The sequence below is a fragment of the Oncorhynchus keta genome, chromosome 32 (genome assembly GCF_023373465.1).
Source record: "Oncorhynchus keta strain PuntledgeMale-10-30-2019 chromosome 32, Oket_V2, whole genome shotgun sequence".
NCBI lineage: Eukaryota > Metazoa > Chordata > Actinopteri > Salmoniformes > Salmonidae > Oncorhynchus > Oncorhynchus keta.
In genome coordinates, this window is record NC_068452.1 from 1,263,379 (window position 1) to 1,269,378 (window position 6,000).

Genomic DNA, 6,000 nt, shown 5'->3' on the forward strand with positions numbered 1-6,000 from the left:
TCGACGATAAACTTTCACAAAACACTTCGAAATACTTTTGTAATGCAACTTTAGGTATTAGTAAACGTTAATAGGCGATCAAATTAATCACGAGACGAAGTGTATTCTATAGGGGTCCGTCTGGAAATAATGTCCGGGTATTTCTCAACCAAAATATCCGGTCGGAGACCTGAAGAAAAAGCCTGTCTCTTGTTTGTTTGACCAAGAAACAAAGAATTGGCAAATGACAAGACTGTTGACATCGTGTGGAAGCTGTAGGTACTGCAACCTCAGCCCCATTTAATGTCGTCCGCCCATAACAATGGGTTGAAGTGGCGGATGGATATATTTTTCCATTTTCAGTGATCAGATTTTCCTGCACTTTTCGATGAAATGCACGTTCTGTTATAGTCACAGCCGTGATTTAAGTTTTATAAACGTCTGAGTGTTTTCTATCCACACATACTAATCATATGCATATACTATATTCCTGGCCTGAGTAACAGGGCGCTGAAATGTTGCGCGATTTTTAACAGAATGTTCGAAAAAGTAGGGGGTAGGAGTAACAGGTTAAGGGCTTTCAATTGATGAAAGCACATTGGCATAATTAAATTATACTAACAGGATATTTTCCTGACACCACACTCCAAGGGCCCTCACCTCCTCCCTGTAGACCGTCTCGTCGTTGTTGGTAATCAGGCCTACCACTATAATGTTGTTTGCAAACTTGATGATTGAGTTGGAGGCGGTCATGGCCACGCAGACGTGGGTGAATAGGGAGTACAGGAGAGGGCTCAGAGCGCACACTTGTGGGGCCCCACAAGCCAGCTGGTCTACACATGCTCTTAGGACGCGGCTGGGGATTCCGTCTGGGCCCGCAGCCTTGCGAGGGTTAACACGTTTAAATGTTTTACTCAGGTCGGCTGCAGTGAAGGAGAATCCTTAGGTTTTGGTAGAGGGCCATTCAGTGGCTCTGCATTGTCCTCAAAGCGAGCAAAGAAGTTGTTTAGTCTGTCTGGGAGCAAGACATCCTGGTCGGCGACGGGGCTGTTTTTCTTTTTGTAATCCACGATTGACTGTAGACCCTGCCACATACCTCTTGTGTCTGAGCCGTTGAATTGCAACTCTACTTTGTCTCTATACTGACGCTTAGCTTGTTTGATTTCCTTGCGGAGGGAATAGCTGCACTGTTTGTATTCGGTCATGTTTCCGGTCACCTTGCCCTGGTTAAAGCAGTGGTTCGCGCTTTCAGTTTCGTGCGAATGCTGCCATCAATCCACGGTTTCTGGTTTAGGAATGTTTCAATAGTTGCTGTGGGTACGACATCGCCGATGCAAATGCTAAATAACTCGCTCACCGAATCAGCGTGTTCCTCAATGTTGTGGTTTGACGCAATGCGGAACATATCCCAATCAAGCTGCTTCAGAAAGGCCATTGACATCACAGGCCGCCTCTCAGAGCTGGGGCTGGAAAAATACAAAGTAGAAAATATACTGTGTGCTACCTTTGATAATAGATATGAATATGCATTACAAAGTCTATGTATTACCGCAGCGAGAGGGTGAGATAGATATGTTGAATAGTATAATCAGCGTCACAATATTCCAGTTTATTCCACAGTAACTGTTGCACTTTATTTGTGACAGTTGTCATTGTAAAAGGTTTTTACCATAATTTAGCATTTACCTTGGAATATGAATGTCGCAATGCTTGTATTAAGCAGATGGCTTTTAGTTAGTTGGCTTTTTAGTTAGAGAAAAAGCAACCATTTAGTTTAGGTCCACTGGAAGTTAATCGTTTTTGACAACGTTTTGGCGCCAAAACTCTTTTTCTACACTGTGGTCCTGTATTACACCATTTTGTTTTCCTTAAAATGGATTAAAGTGAAGCATATGCATTGTGTCATGCCTTGGTCATAGTGTTTTGTGTTTTCGTTATATATTTGGTCAGGCCAGGGTGTGACATGGGTTTAAATGTTGTGTTTCGTATTGGGGTTTTTGTAGGCATTGGGATTGCGGCTGAGTAGGGGTGTAGCATAGGTTTGGCTGCCTGAGGTTCTCAATCAGAGTCAGGTGATTATCATTGTCTCTGATTGGGAACCATATTTAGGTAGCCGGGGTTTCACTGTGTATTTCGTGGGTGATTGTTCCTGTCTCTGTGTTAGTGTTCACCAGACAGGCTGTATAGGTTTTCACGTTTCGTTTTGTTGTTTTGTATATTTATTAAGTTATTTCATGTATCGCTCTTCTACATTGGAGACATGAGTAACCACCACGCTGCATTTCGGTCCGACTCTCTTTCGACAAACGAAGAACGCCGTTACACATTGACTGTATGTAGCCCTACTGTTGCAGACTGTTGTGATGCAAAATATATATCTCAACTGTGCCCCATAGTTGTTATTAGTGACAATATCATACAATATTATACAGTATAGGATCAATATTGACAATGACGCAAGAACATCTCCAAGGCGTTCCCAGATTAGCCTTTATTGTGTTGCTCTGTTCTTGTTATGTTTAATGACTGTCTTCCTCTACCCTCTGTTACAGCACCCTTGGTGTATTCCATGCCGAGACACAGCAGTTCAGCCATGCTGATGCTCGTATCAGTAGTATTCCTGGGTTTAACAGTGTTTCTCATCTACAAATTCAAGAGGTGTGTACTGTACTGTATGAATATATATTTTAATACTGTATCGCAGCACTGATCTAATCACCTGTCATCAATATTAATAATGCATATTATAATAATATGCTAGATTGGTAGGGCCTGCATCAATCAACAATGAACTAATGCCGTTTCTTGTCATTTCAAATAATTAACACATTAACAAAATCATAAATATAAGTGGGGAAAGATTTTTCAGAAATTATGCAAAATGTATATGCGTTAGGATTACAGTCTTATGTCACTACTGGACATTGATGTCATACATGGATTTAATGATGGATAGATGAAGATGTTCTTAGATATCGAGAGGCTTCTTGATAATTAATTTAGTCTTGTCAAAATACCAACTCTGAACAAAAAGTGTAATATACGTATTTGAGAAATGCTGCCGAAGGGACGGACCATCATTAAATAGTCATTCCCTATTGTAACATGGCTGTTGTCTGTCTACATTTACCAATCTGCAGAACAATCCCCTGGATTAACATATACATTGTTCGGTCAGCCAGAGCGACAGCACGCATAAGATCACCCTCAGTGAGTTCACTACGGCCAAAGAAGTCATGGAGAAGGAGATGGACACCAGGGTTAAACGTAAGATACATGGTCTGATAAAACTTTGTTTATTGTGTTATTCGCAAGTTGCTGATGCGGTGACTTTCAAATCAAATTTTATTTGTCACATACACATGGTTAGCAGATGTTAAATGCGAGTGTAGCGAAATGCTTGTGCTTCTAGTTCCGACAATGCAGTGATAACCAACAAGTAATCTAACTAACAATTCCAAAACTACTGTCTTATACACAGTGTAAGGGGATAAGGAATATGTACATAAGGATATATGAATGAGTGATGGTACAGAGCAGCATACAGTAGATGGTATCGAGTACAGTATATACATATGAGATGAGTGTGTAGACAAAGTAAACAAAGTGGCATAGTTAAAGTGGCTAGTGATACATGTGTTACATAAGGATGCAGTCGATGATGTAGAGTACAGTATATACATATGCATATGAGATGAATAATGTAGGGTAAGTAACATTATATAAGGTAGCATTGTTTAAAGTGGCTAGTGATATATTTACATAATTCCCATCAATTCCCATTATTAAAATGGCTGGAGTTGGGTCAGTGTCAATGACAGTGTGTTTGGCAGCAGCCACTCACACTGTTAGTGGTGGCTGTTTAACAGTCTGATGGCCTTGAGATAGAAGCTGTTTTTCAGTCTCTCGGTCCCAGCTTTGATGCACCTGTACTGACCTCGCCTTCTGGATGATAGCGGGGTGAACAGGCAGTGGTTCGGGTGGTTGATGTCCTTGATGATCTTTATGGCCTTCCTGTAACAACGGGTGGTGTAGGTGTCCTGGAGGGCAGGTAGTTTGCCCCCGGTGATGCGTTGTGCAGTCCTCACTACCCTCTGGAGAGCCTTACGGTTGAGGGCGGAGCAGTTGCCGTACCAGGCGGTGATACAGCCCGCCAGGATGCTCTCGATTGTGCATCTGTAGAAGTTTGTGAGTGCTTTTGGTGACAAGCCGAATTTCTTCAGCCTCCTGAGGTTGAATAGGCGCTGCTGCGCCTTCTTCACGACGCTGTCAGTGTGAGTGGACCAATTCAGTTTGTCTGTGATGTGTATGCCGAGGAACTTAAACTAGCTACCCTCTCCACTACTGTTCCATCGATGTGGATAGGGGGTGTTCCCTCTGCTGTTTCCTGAAGTCCACAATCATCTCCTTAGTTTTGTTGACGTTGAGTGTGAGGTTATTTTCCTGACACCACACTCCGAGGGCCCTCACCTCTTCCCTGTAGGCCGTCTCGTCGTTGTTGGTAATCAAGCCTACCACTGTTGTGTCGTCCGCAAACTTGATGATTGAGTTGGAGGCGTGCGTGGCCACGCAGTCGTGGGTGAACAGGGAGTACAGGAGAGGGCTCAGAACGCACCTTGTGGGGCCCCGTGTTGAGGATCAGCGGGGAGATGTTGTTGCCTACCCTCACCACCTGGGGGCGGCCCGTCAGGAAGTCCAGTACCCAGTTGCACAGGGCGGGGTCGAGACCCAGGGTCTCGAGCTTGATGACGAGCTTGAGGGTACTATGGTGTTGGCTTTGAACTTCCTTGTTGAAAAAGAGACCCTAATATTACACATATATTGTCGAAGCCAATTGCATTGGACCTGAACACATACAGTGTGTGTCATATCTCCATGTATAACAATGTTGACTTTTGACCTGCAGTGTGTACAATACGTAGTGTTTATAAAGTCTACATTGTTTCTTTACATGGAATTAACTGGTAGGAAAAAGCGGTACTGTATCTTCAGAAGGAAACAAGGAAACAAATGAACCAATGGGTCAGCCACTAATGTCCCACACGTGAAACAACAGCTTAAGATCTTTTGATAAGACATTGTAATGAAACCCCAGTAATTAACAGGCAGTATCGGTGTCAAAGTAGGTATTTGTTTCACAGACATCAAAGCCCCTACTACAAGTGGACTCAGCTATGTGTGTGTTTTCTCTCTCTACCCCAGGGCGAATTGGACATGCCTGCGAGAGCACAAGGGAGATTCCTAACTGTACTAGCGTGTAAAGCCAGGGAAGGAATGCAACACACGTGTACAGACAAAGTCTTGCCATTTTAAGGGTTCCCTATTTCTTTGGATTCTTTTGTAATTTCTCAAACACAACACCAATGTTAATAGTTTTCTAAGGGCCTGATTTATACTGATGTGCATGGGTGTCTTGCTTGATAGCATCTATCGGCGAATCTGAAATCTACTCAACGAGACAAGTTTCAATTACAAGTATGAGCTACTTATCCCTACTAAGTAGGTTTGGATTGTGTAACGTTACATTTTTAGTTCTGCAATTGTCTTATTTTATGGACTTTTTTCAAAGCCTTTATCAAAACCTATTAAGAGAGTTATGTACATTTCTTAATGTTTTACTTTTCATGAGTTATAAGAGTTTTTGTCTGTACGGGCCATCATGTGTAGGTCTCCGATCTAACAGGGAATATTATTGAAAATGTACCATATTATCTTTAGATTTCAGTTATCACTCTGTATATACAATATGTATGTTTAGTTTTCACACGCTTGTAGTAAAAGTACAATGCCAAACACAGGAGATCTAGTTTTGTAAATAGTTATTTTCTATTAATTAAAAGAGCTCAGTCACTTTTACATACAGTATATATACAGACTCGCATATTCTTCATTTGGTTGATTTATGGCTATACAATGTATCTGACTTGTACAAAGGGTTTAACTGTTAAGAAGGGCATCATTTTCTAAATATCAAACCAGGTTAACACAACGCCACCCCTGCTTGAAATGAAGTAAAACACA

At 41.9% G+C, this 6,000-nt stretch overlaps 1 protein-coding gene across 1 annotated transcript in view; it reads left to right on the top strand.

The window, feature by feature from the left end:
- Positions 1-5,781, top strand: part of LOC118364815 (uncharacterized) — a 62,895-nt gene extending 57,114 nt beyond the window's left edge. The window contains exons 8-10 of the transcript XR_008088256.1: positions 2,532-2,637; positions 3,120-3,246; positions 5,182-5,781. The gene's annotated coding sequence lies outside the window, so the exon portion shown is untranslated. The remainder of the gene's footprint in view (positions 1-2,531; positions 2,638-3,119; positions 3,247-5,181) is intronic.
- The last annotated feature ends 219 nt before the right edge of the window (positions 5,782-6,000 follow it).